This window comes from Delphinus delphis, chromosome 12 (genome assembly GCF_949987515.2).
Source record: "Delphinus delphis chromosome 12, mDelDel1.2, whole genome shotgun sequence".
Taxonomy (NCBI): Eukaryota; Metazoa; Chordata; class Mammalia; order Artiodactyla; family Delphinidae; genus Delphinus; species Delphinus delphis.
The window spans coordinates 36,961,709-36,978,003 of record NC_082694.2 but is presented as its reverse complement, the minus strand read 5'-3'; positions in this window follow the sequence as shown (position 1 = coordinate 36,978,003).

The following is a 16,295-nucleotide window of genomic DNA, read 5'->3' as shown; positions in this document are numbered from 1 at the left end:
TTTCTTTGATGACCCACTGGTTGTTCAGTAGCATGCTATTTAATATCCACCTTTTTGTGTTTTTTCCTGGCCTTTTCCTTGTGACTGATATCTAGTTTCATACCACTGTGGCCAAAGAAGATGTTTAATGTGATTTCAATCTTCTTCAATTTACTGAGACTTGTTTTATGACCTAATAGTGATCTATCCTGGAGAATGTTTCTACGTGTACTTAAGAAAAATATGTATTCTGCTGATTTTGAATGGAATGTTCTATGTTTATCTATTAAGTCAATCTGGACTAATGTGTCATTTAACTCCAATGTTTCTGTATTGATTTTCTGTCTGGATGATTTGTTGATGTAAATGGGGTGTTAAAGTCCCCTAGTATTATTGTATTGCTTTCAATTTTCCTCTGTAAGTCTGTTATTATTTGCTTAATATATATTGGTTCTCCGCTGTTGGGTGCAAATACATTTATAAATGTTAATATTTTCTTGCTGGACAGACCCCTTTATCATTATGTAATGCCCTTCTTTGTCTTTTATTACTGTCTCTGTTTTAAAGTCTATTTTGTCTGATATGAGTATAGCTAATCCAGCTTTCTTTTCACATCCATTTGCATGGAATATTTTTTTCCATCTCTTCACTTTAAGTCTGTGTGTTTCCTTTCAAGAATTACAAGAGAAGTAATTCTCTTGTAGGTAACCAATAGATGGGTCTTCTTTTTTTATCCATTCAGCCACTTTTGATTGGCAAATTTAGTCCATTTGCATTTAAAGTAATAATTGATAAGTACATAATTATTCCATTTTGTTAAATGTTTTCTGGCTATTTTTGAAGTTCTCTGTTCCTTTTTTCTTCTCTTTCTCTCTTCCGTTGTGCTTTAGTAGTTTACTCTAACATTATATTTAGATTCCTTTCTCATTTTCTTTAGTGTAGTTACTATAATTTTTTCCTTATAGTTAGTGAGGTTCACATATAACTTCCTATTTAAATAGTGGCCTGTTTTAAGTTGGTAACAACTTAAATTTGAACACATTCCAAAGTTTTATCTTTTTATCCCAACATTTTATACTTTCATTGACACACTTTACATCTTTTTATTTTATGCATGTCTTAACTAATTATTGTAATTTTAGTTAATTTTACTTCATTTGTCTTTTAACCTGCATGCTTGCCTTATAAAAGTGATTGATCCACTACTTTTATTATATAGTTACCTTTTCTAGTGAGATTTTTACTTTTGTATATTTTCTTATTATTAATTAGTACCATTTCTTTTCCTTTAAAATTAAAGAAGTCCTTTCAACACTTCCTGTAGGGCCAGTAACAGATTCCTTTAGTTTTTGCTTATCTGAAACCCTTCATCTCTCCTTCAATTATGAATGATGACCTCATTAGGTAGAGAATCCTTGGTTGGAAGTTTTTTCTTGCAGCACTTTGAACATGACATGCCACTCCCTTCTGGCCTGTCAAGTTTCTGCTGAAAATTTCTGCTCATAGCCTTTATGGGGTTTCCCTTGTACAAAATTAGTTGTTTTTTTCTTGCTGCTTTCTGGATTCTCTCTTTACCCTTAACCTCTCCCATTTTAATTATAATGTGTCTTGGTGTGCATCTCTTTGGGTTCATCTTATTCAGAATTCTCTGGGCTTCCTGGACCTGTCTGTTTCCTTTCCCCAAATAGGGAAGTTTTCAGCCACTATTTCTTCAAATAATTTTTCTAGCCCTTGCTCTCTCTCTCCTCCTTCTGGGACCCCTATAGTCCAAATGTTATTCTGCTTGATGTTGTACCAAAGGTCTCTTAAGTTATCTTCACTTTTTTAAATTCATTTTTCATTTAGTTGCTCTGTGTGGGTGAGTTCCATTGTTCTGTTTTCTAGCCCACTGATTCATTCTTCTACCTCATGCAGTCTGCTGTTGAACCCCTCTAGCATATTCTTTAGTTCAGTTATAACTTCTGTTTATTACTTTCTTATATTTCCTATATCTTTGTTGAAGTTTTCACAGTATTCATCCATTCTTCTCCAGAGCTCAGTGAGCATTTTTATAATTACTGTAAGTTCTTTATACACTAGATTGCTTACCTCCATTTTCCTTAGCTCTTTTTCTGAGGTTTTGTCATATTTTTCTGATTGGAATATGTTTCTGTCTCATTTTGCGTAAGTCTCTGTGTTTATTTTTATGTATTAAGTAAATCAGTTATTTCTCCCAGTCCTTTCTAAAGTCCTTTCTATTTATCCCTCTCCTTTCTAAAAGGTTAGAGGGAAAATTTCAAAATGGTGCTCACCTGCACCAGAACTATGAAGGCAGCCTGAAATTGCAAAAATGCTTTGGCCAGTGTCTCTGTTCCCAGGGAGTGTCTCAGTTGGTTCCTGACTCTCTGGCAAATGCTTCAAGATTAGTAAGTGGGTCCCCTTCACCTATGGTCCATGTGCTTCTCAGTATGCTGTTTTTGTGCTGGTTTTCAGGTCAAGTGAGTTTGCATGCACATCCTTTAGGAGTGGGTTTTCTGTTCCCTGTTTGTCGTATATGGCCTTTATTATGTTGAGGTAGGTTCCCTCTATGGCTACTTTCTGGAGAGTTTTTATCATAAATTGGTGTTGAATTCTGTTGAAAACTTTTTCTGCATCTATTGAGATTATCATGTGGTTTTTATCCTTCAATTTGTTAATATGGTGTATCACATTGATTGATTTGTGTATGTTAAAGAATCCTTGCATTCCTGGGATAAACCCCACTTGATCATGGTGTATGATCCTTTTAGTGTGCTGTTGGATTCTGTTTGCTAGTATTTTGTTGAGGATTTTTGCATCTATGTTCATCAGTGATATTGGCCATAGTTTTCCTTCTTTGTGACATCTTTGTCTGGTTTTGGTATCAGGATGATGGTGGCCCCATAGAATGAGTTTGGGCATGTTTCTCCCTCTGCTATATTTTGCAAGAGTTTGATCAGGATAGGTATTAGCTCTTCTCTAAATGTTTGACAGAATTCGCCTGTGAAGCCATCTTGTCCTGGGATTCTGTTTGTTCGAAGATTTCTGATCACAGTTTCAATTTCAGTGCTTGTGATTGGTCTGTTTATATTTTGTTTGTTCCTGGTTCATTCTTGGAAGGTTGTGCTTTTCTAAGAATTTGTCCATTTCTTCCAGGTTGTCCATTTTATTGGCATAGAGTTGCTTGTAGTAATCTCTCATGATCCTTCGTATTTCTGCAGTGTCAGCTGTTACTTCTCCTTTTTTCATTTCTAATTCTGTTGATTTGAGTCTTCTCCCTTTTTTTCTTGATGAGTCTGGCTAACGGTTTATCAATTTTGTTTATCTTCTCAAAGAAACAGCTTTTAGTTTTCTTGATCTTTGCTATCATTTCCTTCATTTCTTTTTATTTCTGACCTGATCTTTATGATTTCCTTCCTACTGCTATCTTTGGGTCTTTTTTTCTTCTTTCTGTAATTGCTTTAGGTGTAAGGTTAGGTTGTTTGAGATTTTTGTTTCTTGTGGTAGGATTGTATTGCTACAAACTTCTTAGAACTGCCTTTGCTGAGTCCCATAGGTTTTGAGTCGTTGTGATTTCATTGTCATTTGTTTCTAGGTATTTTTTTTGTTTTGTTTTGTTTTTTTTGCGGTACTCGGGCCTCTCACTGTTGTGGCCTCTCCCGTTGTGGAGCACAGGCTCCGGACACGCAAGCTCAGCGTCCATGGCTCACGGGCCTAGCCGCTCCGCGGCATGTGGGATCTTCCCAGACCGGGGCACGAACCCACGTCCCCTGCATCGCAGGCGGACTCTCAACCACTGCGCCACCAGGGAAGCCCCTGTTTCTAGGTATTTTATGATTTCCTCTTTGATTCCTTCAGTGATCTCTTGGTTATTTAGTAGAGTATTGTTTATCCTCCATGTGTTTGTATTTCTTACAGTTTCTTCCCTGTAATCAATATCTAGTCTCATGGCATTCTGGTAGGAAAAGATACTTGATATGATTTCACTTTTCTTAAATTTACTAAGGCTTGATTTGTGAGCCAAGATACGATCTATCCTGGAGAACGTTCCATGAACACTTGAGAATAAACCGTATTCTGTTGTTTTGGGGGGTAATGTCCTATAAATATCAATTAAGTCTATCTTGTCTAGAGTGTCATTTAAAGCTTGTGTTTCCTTATTTATTTTCATTCTGCATGATCTGTCCATTGGTGAAAGTGGGGTGTTAAAGTCCCCTACTATCATTGTGTTACTGTTGTTTTCCCCTTTTATGGCTGTTAGCATTTGCCTTATGTACTGAGGTGCTCCTATACTGGGTGCATAAATATTTACAACTGTTATATCTTCTTGGATGACCCTTTGATCATTATGTAGTGTCCTTCTTTGTCTCTTCTAATAGTCTTTATTTCAAAGTCTATCTTGTCTGATACGAGAATTGCTCCTCCAGCTTTCTTTTGATTTCCATTTGCATGGAGTACCTTTTTCCGTCCCCTCACTTTCAGTCTGTATGTGGCCCTAGATCTGAAGTGGGTCTCTTGTAGACAGCATATATACGTGACTTGTTTTTATACCCATTCAGCCAGTCTGTGTCTTTCGGTTGGAGCATTTAATCCATTTACATTTAAGGTAGTTATCGATACGTATGTTCCTATTACCATTTTCTTAATTGTTTTGCGTTTGTTTTTGTAGGTCTTTTCCTTCTCCTGTGTTTCCTGCCTAGAGAAGTTGCTTTAGCATTTGTTGTAAAGTTGGTTTAGTGGTGCTGAATTCTCTTAACTTTTGCTTGTCTATAAAGCTTTTGATTTCTCTGTCAAATCTGAATGAGATCCTTGCTGGGTAATCTTGGTTGTAGATTCTTCCCTTTCATCTCTTTAAATATGTCCTGCCACTGCCTTCTGGCTTGCAGAGTTTCTGCTGAAAGATCACCTGTTAACCTTATGGGGATTCCCTTGTATGTTATTTGTTGTTTTTCCCTTGATGCTTTTAATATTTTTTCTTTGTATTTAATTTTTGATAGTTTGATTAATATGTCTTGACGTGTTTCTCCTTGGATTTATCCTGTATGGGACTCTCTGAGCTTCCTGGACTTGACTATTTCCTTTCACATGTTGGGGAAGTGTTCAACTATAATCTCCTCAAATATTTTCTCAAACCCTTTCTTTTTCTCTTCTTCTTCTGGGACCCCTATAATTCGAATGTTGGTGGGTTTACTGTTGTCTCTGAGGTCTGTTGTCCCGGAGGTCTCTGAGACTGTCCTCAATTCTTTTCATTCTTTTTTCTTTACTCTACTCTGTGGCAGTTATTTCCACTATTTTATCTTCCAGGTCACTTATCCATTCTTCTGCCTCAGTTATTCTGCTATTGATTCCTTCAAGAGAATTTTTAATCTCATTTTTTGCGTTGTTCATCCTTGTTTGTTTGCTCTTTAGTTCTTCTTGGTCCTTGTTAAATGTTTCTTACATTTTCTCCATTTTATTTCCAATATTTTGGATCATCTTTACTTTCATTACAGTGAATTGTTTTTCAGGTAGACTGCCTATTTCCCCTTCATTTGTTTGGTCTGGTGCGTTTCTGCCTTTGTCCTTCACCTGCTGCATATTTCTTTGCCTTCTCGTTTTGTTTAAGGTCTCCTTTTCTCAGACTGCAGGTTCATAGTTCCTGTCGTTTTAGGTGTGTGCCCCCAGTGGGTGAGATTGGTTCAGTGGGTTGTGTAGGCTTCCTGGTGGAGGGGACTGGTGTCTGTGTTCTGGTGGATGAGGCTGGATCATGTCTTTCTGGTGGGCAGGGCCACATCTGGTGGTGTGTTTTGGAGTGTCTGTGAACTTACTATAATTTTAGGCTGCCTCTCTGCTAATGGGTGGGGTTGTGTTCCTGTCTTGCTAGTTGTTTGGCATGGGGCGTCCAGCACTGGAGCTTGCTGGCTGTTGGGTGGAGATGGGTCTTAGTTTTGCAACAGAGATCTCTGGGAGAGCTCTTGCCGATTGATATTACATGGGGCCAGGAGGTCTCTGGTGGTCCAATGTCCTGAACTCAGCTCTCCTACCTCAGAGGCTCAGGCCTGACACCAGGCCAGAGCACCAAGACCCTGTCAGCCACATGGCTGCTAGTTTCGGAGGGTCTCCTGCAGAGGCCGGGGGCAGCTGTGGCTCACTGCGGGGACAAGGACACTGGCAGCAGAAGTTCTGGGAAGTACTCCTTGGCATGAGCCCTCCTGAAGTCTGCCATTATCCCCACCAAAATGCCTGCAGGCTCCAGTGCTGTACACCTTTTTAATAGTAATTCGTTTACTCTCATTTTAGAAGAATCGGGGAAGGAAGCAAATGGGTGTTAAGTCCACTTTGCTTAACTGGAAATTCTAACCTTATCCATTTTAAGCAAGCTAAACTTAATGAAATTATAATGACATCATCTGTAATTATATATTTGATATAAAGAAATAATGCTTTGCAAGGTAAACCATTTTCTTAGTAATGATGCTAAAGATGTAAATAAATCTGTCCTCCTAAATACAAGAGTTGCTTTAGATACTCAGAAAGGAAAAGACTTTTTTAAAAGATGTTTCCTAATGATATATACTTTATCCTGAAATACTAATAAACATTGTTAAAACACATTTATATTACTCTCTTCCCCAAAAAATGTGAGATTCAAAAAACATGAATAGGGCTTCCCTGGTGGCGCAGTGGTTTAGAATCTGCCTGCCAATGCAGGGGACAGGGGTTTGAGCCCTGGTCTGGGAAGATCCCACATGCCGCAGAGCAACTGGGCCCATGAGCCACAACTACTGAGCCTGCGCGTCTGGAGCCTGTGCTCTGCAACAGGAGAGGCTGCAATAGTGAGAGGCCAGTGCACCACGATGAAGAGTGGCCCCTGCTCGCCGCAACTAGAGAAAGCCCTCGCACAGAAACGAAGACCCAACACAGCTAAAAATAAATAAATAAATTTATTTATTTAAAAAAAAATGAATATAATTGTACGTCTTAGTTGTATGTTTGAAATATTACTTTATGTTTGAAATATTACTTTAATATCAAATAGAAATGCATTTACCACTAGCAAGCCTGCAAATATTTATGAATATAAATCAGTTATTATGAATAATCTCAGGAAAAAAATGGAACATTTGTGTATCTTAAGAAGAAACAGATATTAGGCCAATAAAATTAATGTTCAAAGCAGAAAATGTAACTCAAGTTGAAAAAACATAAGCAGAGTTAACTAAAAGAAATTACTATACACTAGCCAATTTTTCATTACGTATAAAGAAAATAATCCAATTCCAGCTGGAGAATCTAGGCTCTAACCTTTGCTAGTACTTATTTATATTGTTGTAACTTATATTTTAAAAATATTGAAATTAATCCAGAGCTTATTTACCCCCAATGTGTAAGGTATTCTTCAAAGACCACAGGTGCAGTTCAGTCAAGCAGAAAGACATCTGATGGCAGAAGGAATCTCTGTCCTGTTTAAAAAAATAATTAAGAAGAGGTGCCAATTAATTATCTTCTATTGCCAATAAAACCAAGATCCCTTAGAAATAATAAAAAGAATCACTTGCCACTACTGATATTTGAGATACGGTTCATTAGAATAAACACACTTTAATGTATCCTTAGTTAACCACCCAGAAATGAACTCTAGAAAAAGGAAAAAAGCACTTCTTTTCCTAGATTTAGTATGTCATTGCATTGAGAAATGTAGTAAGAAAAATATATATATTTGGGTTTCCAATAATATACGTTTGATTTCTAATTAGAATTATTTAGCATTATAATTTATAATTATTTAGCATTTAAGCATTTTTAAAAAATATTTTTAAGGAAAAGAAACATCTGTTATGTAGTTAGTAAGTACAAACACATTTTGTGGTCTATCTTTAATATACAAAGCAAATATTTACAATCTCCCACATACTAAAAGGCTAATTAAAGTGGAATTTTCAAGGTAAATGATATATAGTTATTATTATAGGAAACATATTTACTTAGAAGTAAACTGTGTGAAACCACATTAGCATTCAGATTAGTTTGTTAATCTGCATGTTGTGATAGATCCAGATAGTCTAGTCTACCTGCGTTAAAAAAAAGAGATAGCAATAATGTACATCTTATATTTTCTCCTAGTTTTAACAGCAGGGGCTAGTGATGGATATTATTAACACTTTATTATTTCCAACAAACTTCTGAATAACAAAAAATGCTTGAAAAATATTTTAAGACATCTTTCATATAGAGGAAAAAGCCTTCAGCTTCTTTAACATTTGGAGTGACTAAAAATATTTTCCCATACTATTCATATGGGTGATAATCCAAAATAATTTTAGACATAACACAAACGTTGTTGGTCCTTCCTTCACCTTTACATTTGACCTCAATGCACTTACCATCATCAAGAATCAGATGCATGTTCAACTAATGAGACACAGTGTACTAATTATTGAAATGGCAGAGTGAACAATTTCACAGCATAAAAGAAGGGCTCAACCCTGCTTGGAATAGCAGTGCTCTGAGAAAGCTACAGACAAGTTGTAAAATGTCAGTAGGACCTCAGAGAAGCATAGGAATTAAATGATGAACATAGAACGTAAGCAGGACTGGTAGCCCTTCACATTAATGTACTCAGAGTGGTGGTATCCAGACAAAGAGGGATCCACACCCAGCAAAAGTAGACACGGCGGCAGCAATAACGAGTTGATGGAGCAGGTCTAGCAAGTGAGGCAAGTGAGAAGGAAATGGCCAGTGTCCATTAGTAAATGATTCGACTTATTTATGAACACATGTGACGACTCCTGCAGGCTCCCCAAAATATGTGTGATTAAGGAGGAGGCTTTGCAGGGTCATGCATTAGCAGGCAGGCAAAAGATAGTCAAATGTGGGTTATTCATCCTTCTTTTCCTCTGAACTTCAAATATCTGCTAATAAGACAATATAAAGTTAAAAAGAATTAATGGAGTAAATTTTTTAACATTTGTAAAAATCTATAATTACTAGATGGACATGGTGGGAGGGGACCAAATCAATAACCTTTTTAGTCCTCAAAATGTCTTGCCATCTTTTACACTCTGCAGGTTTTTGAAAGACGCAGACCTCTGAAGGCCTTGCATCTTACTCAAGAATGCCACCAGTTAAAAACAATGCTGTAATTTCCTTGTTTGAAAAATCTGCCCGAAGGAAGCAGTCAAGACTGAGCTCATATTATTCAAATATTGTATTAATGCATAAATAGTTGTTTTGAAGGAGGAAAGAAAAGAATTTCAGTAGAATTCTGGATTCTGCATTTTGGGAGGGGGCATGGGCAGGGATTAAAAAGGTAGTGAAATAGAGAGTACCTACCAAAGTGGAGAAATATTGCCCCACTCAGTGCCCTTGTGCATTTCTCTGGGGATAAAACCCAATACACATGACTTAGAACTAGACCAAAACTAGTTACACAGGGCAAAAATGAATAAAAGAATGAATGACTAAAAAATACAGCAAATTTTAATATTGAATAGGAAAAATAATTAGCCAAATGAAAAGAACAGCAGAAGGGAAAACCTAAACAAAAAATTGCCCTTAATTTAATTTTCATTTAAAATATCTTTTTAACTTTTTCAATTTTCTGTTTAATTTTATAAGGCAGTTGATGACAGTCTCAGATGTGTCAGAAGGCCATTCTAAATCCAAATGTCCAGTCTCCGTGACAAAATAAGGAGCATGATTTAAACTGAGCTTGATGTAAATCTTGATTGTTCTCGTGTAGGGGGGAGAATCTATGATAGCCCAAATTTTGAGCACAGAGAAATGGGAGGATCTTAGCCTTTCTCACTTTCTAGTTACACCCTCGAAAGCTTTGAAGTCTTCCTTCCAAAACAGATTACATTATAATAAATAATTATTTGCCTTAAGATTGTTACCATATAGGTAAATTTTAAGAAAGTATCACGGAAAATAGAAACCATTGCACTAAGATGCTGTGACTTTTTTATACTTTTGATAACATTATTTTGGAAAATAAAAACTTTTAGAGGTAAAGATTACGTGCCACTAAATAAATCTTCAGAATATTTGTCTTCCCTGGTTTCTGAAGTCAGCTATTTTGACTGCTTTAGAAAGGAGAGGAAGCCTGAGGGCAAATAAAACCCTAATGTCAAACATGATGGGATAGAAAAATTAACTAAGAGAAGAAGACATTGCTGTAGTTTAATAAAGATTAATGATACCATGGTGCCAATGAGACATTTAAAATGAAATGTGTATTAGCAAAATACCTCAAAGAGCCTAAGGAAATATTTCTTGGGCATAAAGTTAGAACATATACTTGCTATTTATTATCAATAGACTTTCTGAGGATTATCTATTTACCAATTTAAAATGTACAAAATTAAAGACAACTAAATAGCACAAATTTAAAAGAAACCACTAGTTGTATTAGGTGTTTTAGTCATCATTAGGTAATTTCAAAATTACCTAAAATACAGTGTATTCCCCCACAATCCCTTGTCTAATGCTATCTACACAGAATTACATTAATTATCTGTTAAGATATGCATGAACATATTTAATCAATGTCACATTATCAGAAATAAAGATTTTTGAAATATTCAACACTAAATCAAACAATCATGCAATGATAAAGTTTGTGTAAAAGGGCAGAGGACTCTCAAAGAGACCTCAAGCTTAGATTGAACATACTCTAACAAAAGACTAGATTAGTAGGTACACTGGGTCATTTGTACCTCAGAGAGTCCTATGATATCTAATTATTAATTAAATATCACAAATACTTTGAGCACTTTAGGTGTTTGACATTTTACTGAGTCACAGATACAGGATATATAAATCAGGGTCTCTACTATCAAATTGCTAAAATCTAGTATAGCAGATAAAATAATCACAAAACCAATATGAAGTTTGTGATAAGTGCAAATTTAGCAACATAAACAAAGGGCTGTGGGTGTTCAGATGTTCTAGTTTGATAATAAAGAAATTCTCTTATAAAGTAGAGGACACTGAAGAATTCTTAGATTTTGATAAAGGGAGAGAGAGAAAAAGGAGGAAACAATATACAAAAACATAAATTAGACAGAAAGATGCAAGGCATATTTAAGAGGTAGTAAGCAATTGGTTTGGTGCACAAATAGAAGAGATATATCAGGGCCATACTAAGTAAGTCTTTAAATGCCAAACTTAGGACTTTATATCTTGTTAGGTGGCTACGGAGAAATTATGAATAGTTTCTGATCTGGTAAGGTATTTTAGAAACGGTAATCAACAGATCAGAATTGTTGTTGGAAGATTAACTTTGTGGATGGGAATATTGGAGGGATTTTTTTAAACAAGTGACCTGTTAGAAAGGTAATAAAGTAACAGGCAACACCAATATTTAGCAACAAGGATTTGAATTGGGATGGTGGAAGTTGGAATGTAAAAAAAGAATCAGATTCATTTGAATAAAGTATCAAAGGCATATGGGAACTGATGAATTGTGGAAGGAAGGAAGGAGGAAGAATCCGGAGTGACCACCATGAGATAGGGATCTGGTTACTGTACAGACATGACCCTTGCCTTGAACATGGCTCTAGTGAGCTGACATGCCTCCATCATCATATGCCAGTAAAAGAGTACCAGCACATTCACAACGACTAACTCAACTACTCAACCAACAACCTCAATTTTCCTAGCCACTGACCTGGCCACTCGGTCTCCTGCTATACTTTAGTCTTGCCTTTCAGTTTGTAATCTGGCTCTTCCTCTTCCTTAGACTGTGATTCAGCTTCTTCACCCTGGCAAAGGACTCAAATACCACTGTTCTGGCCACACCTGGTTCCCAGAAACCCCTTACCCAGACCTGTTCCCACCTGGTTTATCCTAGTTTCAAGGGCAGGACTTGGATTGAAACATACATAGAAACAGGTCAGTCTAGAAGAGGAGCAAGTTTTGTTGTCAATAAACTGAATTTCAGACACAGTGGGAGTTTAAGTTATAAGGGTTGATATGAGTAGAAATGTCTAGCTGATAGCTAGAAATATAGAAAGGGGGTCTGGACTATATAAAAACTATTTTGGAATTTTCTAAATAGAAAGTAAAGCTAAAGCTACTCAAAAAGATCCCAGAAGAAAAATAAAGTCAAAGATAGATATTTCGGTAATTCTCCAACAAGGAGACAATGGAAAAGGCAGATTAAGCCAATATAGTGCCAGAAAAGGCATGGAGGAGAAAATGGTGTGTGTTTTTAAGTGGTTACATAGTGATCAAACTTGTTGTTTCTGAATTTTAATATAGAGATGACCTCAGCAATGGTTTAATGAGAAATAGAGTTTTATCAAGGACACAAAGATTAAGTCTTCTAAAGAAGGTGTGATTCTATTGCTCTAAATGCTGGGCTCTGAGCCCAAATGCCTTAATTCTAACCATGCTGTAACAAACTTACCCCGAATCATTCAACCTCTCTGCCTCAATTTCCCCACCAACAAAAACAGGGATAATGACATTGACCTACATTTCTAAGACTGCTGTAAGGATTAATTAATTCTGTATAATGTTCTGAAGATGAAAAGCGCTGAATATGATTAGTGGGCATTATATAACTAATTGCCTATAACACTGAAATGTTATTCTTAAATTTTACTCAAACAATAGTTATCAAATAAATGTTCTAGCTTCCTTAGTGACATTTATCTTCAAATGTTATTAAATTATTATTTTAAATATATCTAGATCTTTTCTATGCTATATCATGTTATCTCATAGCACATAAAGATCTAGATCACTTCAGAAGTCTAGAACACCTTTTCACCTAACACCTAAATATTAAATGTAAATATTCAGAACATATTTATCTGATAATGAGCACCCACCATAATTAGTCAATAAATGCTAAAAGGTAATAAAGACTTCAACTTACAAAACTTTAGATTTAACAAATAACACTAAGCAATGAAATGGTAGGAGCGAAATGCAAAAGCACAAAGCAGTGTGTTAAAAATACCATCTATCATGTCCTTATTTTTAAAACAGCTATAGAACCTAAAAGCATACAAAAAATGAAGAGAGAAACTTCAAAATCTATTAGACAATCTGTCTGGTCTTTTGTGTCCTCTTGGGTTTTAAAATTATAATAGTAATACATGCTTATTGTTTTAAAAAATGCAAACAATACTGAAGTATTTGATGTTAAAACAAATGTGTCCCCTTCCCAGAGGCCCTCCCCACTCTGAAGGGAGCCACTACACAACATGGCAGGTGGCCTTCCAGAACTTCTTGAGATACTTACAGTATGTCCACACCCACAATGACTTGTTTTGTATTTTAGTAAAGACAGGATTTTACTCAACAATTTGCTTTTTTTTCACTGAATACCACAGCATGGATATCCTTGTTAGCATATAAAGATTTACCTCATTGTTTTTAATAGCTACCAGATGTTCCATTGTATGCCGATCATAATTTACTTAACCATTCCCTTAATGAACACAATTGTTTCTTCTTTTCATCTTACAAATAATAATACTATGAAAATATACATGCACACCTTACATTTTAATAGGTACTGCCAAACAGGCTGCCAAGATGACAGTACCAATTTACATTTCCACCAATAACATGACTACCCTTTTCCCTATTTCCTCAACAACATGGAATATTAACAAAGTTTTAAATTTTTGCCAACCTGGTAGGTGAAAAATGGATTCTCATAGTTTTAAGTTTCATTTTTCCATTCATTAAAGGAATCAAACATCATTTCATGTATTTTTTTTTTAACAATCTTGTTTCTTCTATAAATTACCTGTTCCTAGCTTTTGCCCATCTTTCTACTGAGTTCTCTGTCCCATTCTCTGTGCATTAATATTAAACCTTGGTTATATACATTAGACATATTTAATTCTCTTAAAAATTTTTCATCAACTTTGTACATGAAGAAAATAAGAGAACACAGAATTCACATTTTTTTAAAATTGGGCATAACACCCCAGAAAACTCTCTGAACTCAATTCAGCTAGTGCTGTGCAGAGTGTCATGGCCAGGGTGATTCTTCATAGCTGCTAACAATTGGTCAGGTGATGTTATTTCTAGATGATGCAAATGGCAATAGATTCCCGTTTCAAGAGAAACTGTGCATCATACTTTCTTAAAGAGGTTAGAAGAAATTCTATGCCTAGAAAGAATGGTAGGATTCTCCTCATTTTCCCAAAATAAATTATGGCAAAAATCTTTATAAATCTCCTGTTATACTTAAATTTGGAAAATATTTCTCTAGAGCATTGTTCAAACTGTTTAATTCACTTAGGTAAATAGATCATGTCAATTTAACATTTTCTGTACTGTAAGCAGTTTTGACATTTGGACAGTTCATCAATGGCTTCCTCATTGTGTCCTGCTTCCTCCTCTTCTTTCTACTCATTACATGCAACAAATTAAATTTCACTAATATTTAAAGATCAGTGTTGACCTTTGCATAGCCATTTTCTAGGTTCCTGTTAATACAAACATCTTGTTTGCTGATGCTCATTTCAAATATTTTGCTGCACACAATTTTCCATTATTCCAAAGAGACCTGTATCTAGTTGAAGTGCATTTCTTCCACGATTTGCAAAATAATCACAATGGCTTATATCAGGCATTTTAGGGAAAAAAGTATGCTTGCATAAGCAAATAATAACAACAACCATAAAATAATCTTTGCTCACCACCACCTCCAACATATGTACCCACTTTCTGATCTTCAAAAATATGGACTTATTCTTCTTTTAAGGATATATCTCAACTACAACACTACAAAGACAGGGAAAACAGAAATGTGAGAAATGTGATCATGATAAGTAATTCTAGATTGTAGTTCCATAAATATAGTTTTATGCTACATTTGAATATATAGAAAGAAATGCAACTTTGAAGAGAAAATACACTGAATTTCAAGAATAATTCCTACAAAGATGAGTTAAAGACAAGAGAACACTGAAATGCTCTTATCTAAACCATTGTTAACTGCCGAAATAATTTGTCAGTTTAGAGTTACTGTTTTAAAAAGCGTATAAATCAAACACTATTGCAAAGTGAGCAAGAATGAAAAAAGAGATCCTTTCTCTTCAAACAGGAAAGACAGTGAAAAATCCTGAAGTGGCCCGCAGCTATATCACCTTAACCTTGTCAGATTTCACTTGTCAACACTTTGATGACAGATTGCCACCCGCTCCTCTAAAAAACAAATCCTAGTAACTGATGAAAGAGATGGCTTCTTATAAAAAGTGGAATATTATCTCATGCAACTTGATAGCTATATACTTTAAAATCTTTTCTTTTTCCCCCAAAGGGACTTGAAAAACATTTTCTGTGGCTTTTATGAAAACTGAGAAGCTAGAGAACCCTCCCAATGTGGGGAACTAAACGGTGATTTAAAATACCTACTAAATGCACTTTATATTCACTATTTCATTTAATTCTCACAGTAACTCCCTGAAATTGCATACTAAATTGTGTGTGTGTTTGTGTACACAAAAGTATTTTTATGAGCAGGGAATAGCAGTTTTTCCAAGGAGTCCATTTACACACCCCTGTCTCCCATCAACTCTGATGAACTCTAAACCTCTTAATTTACAGATATGGAAACTGAGGTGTAGGGTGGTAAAGTAATTTGCACAAGTTCAGTCCGCTTGCTAGAACAGAACTAGAATTCCTGTCCATGATATCTGTGTGGTGCTCATTCTACTTTACCTCCCTTTGGCTAATGCTGTGCTAAATAGAGCCTTTTAGTTAAGCTTCTGCTTAAGCACCTGAGACAGGTGTCAATTTAGGCTTGTATAATTAATCCATGGTGAAAGATATACATAGATGGAAACTATTTTCTGGCCAAATTTACTTTATTTTTCTTAAGAAAGCCTTTGAGGGAAGTTACTTGAATGACTATTTAAGGATTATTTTTAATTAGTATTATCAGTAGCTCATAAATAAACTGATGTACCTAAAACATGATTATAATTGGTATTTCTTAGGCACTAAAGAATATTCACACTATTTGCTTAGCAAACTTCATAGATAATATAAAAATAAGCTCCAACATGAACTAGTAATGCTTTATGGATGAGTGCTAAATAAACTAACATCTTCTTTATAAGTTACTATAATTATATCAGAGAAGCTTTATTTCTACTTTGACTTCCCTTATTTGGTAGCGGCTCTCACTAGTTGTCAGGCCCTCACTCTCTATGACAAGTTCTTAATAAAATGTAAACAAGCCCTAAATGCTCACAGTTTATAAGAGTTTTGTGGTGAATCTTTTCATATTGTGATTGGATCTTCCTTCATACTCTTTCTTCTCTGATTGGTTATTTTTCACCTTTAGTAATAGTGTATCACAGCAT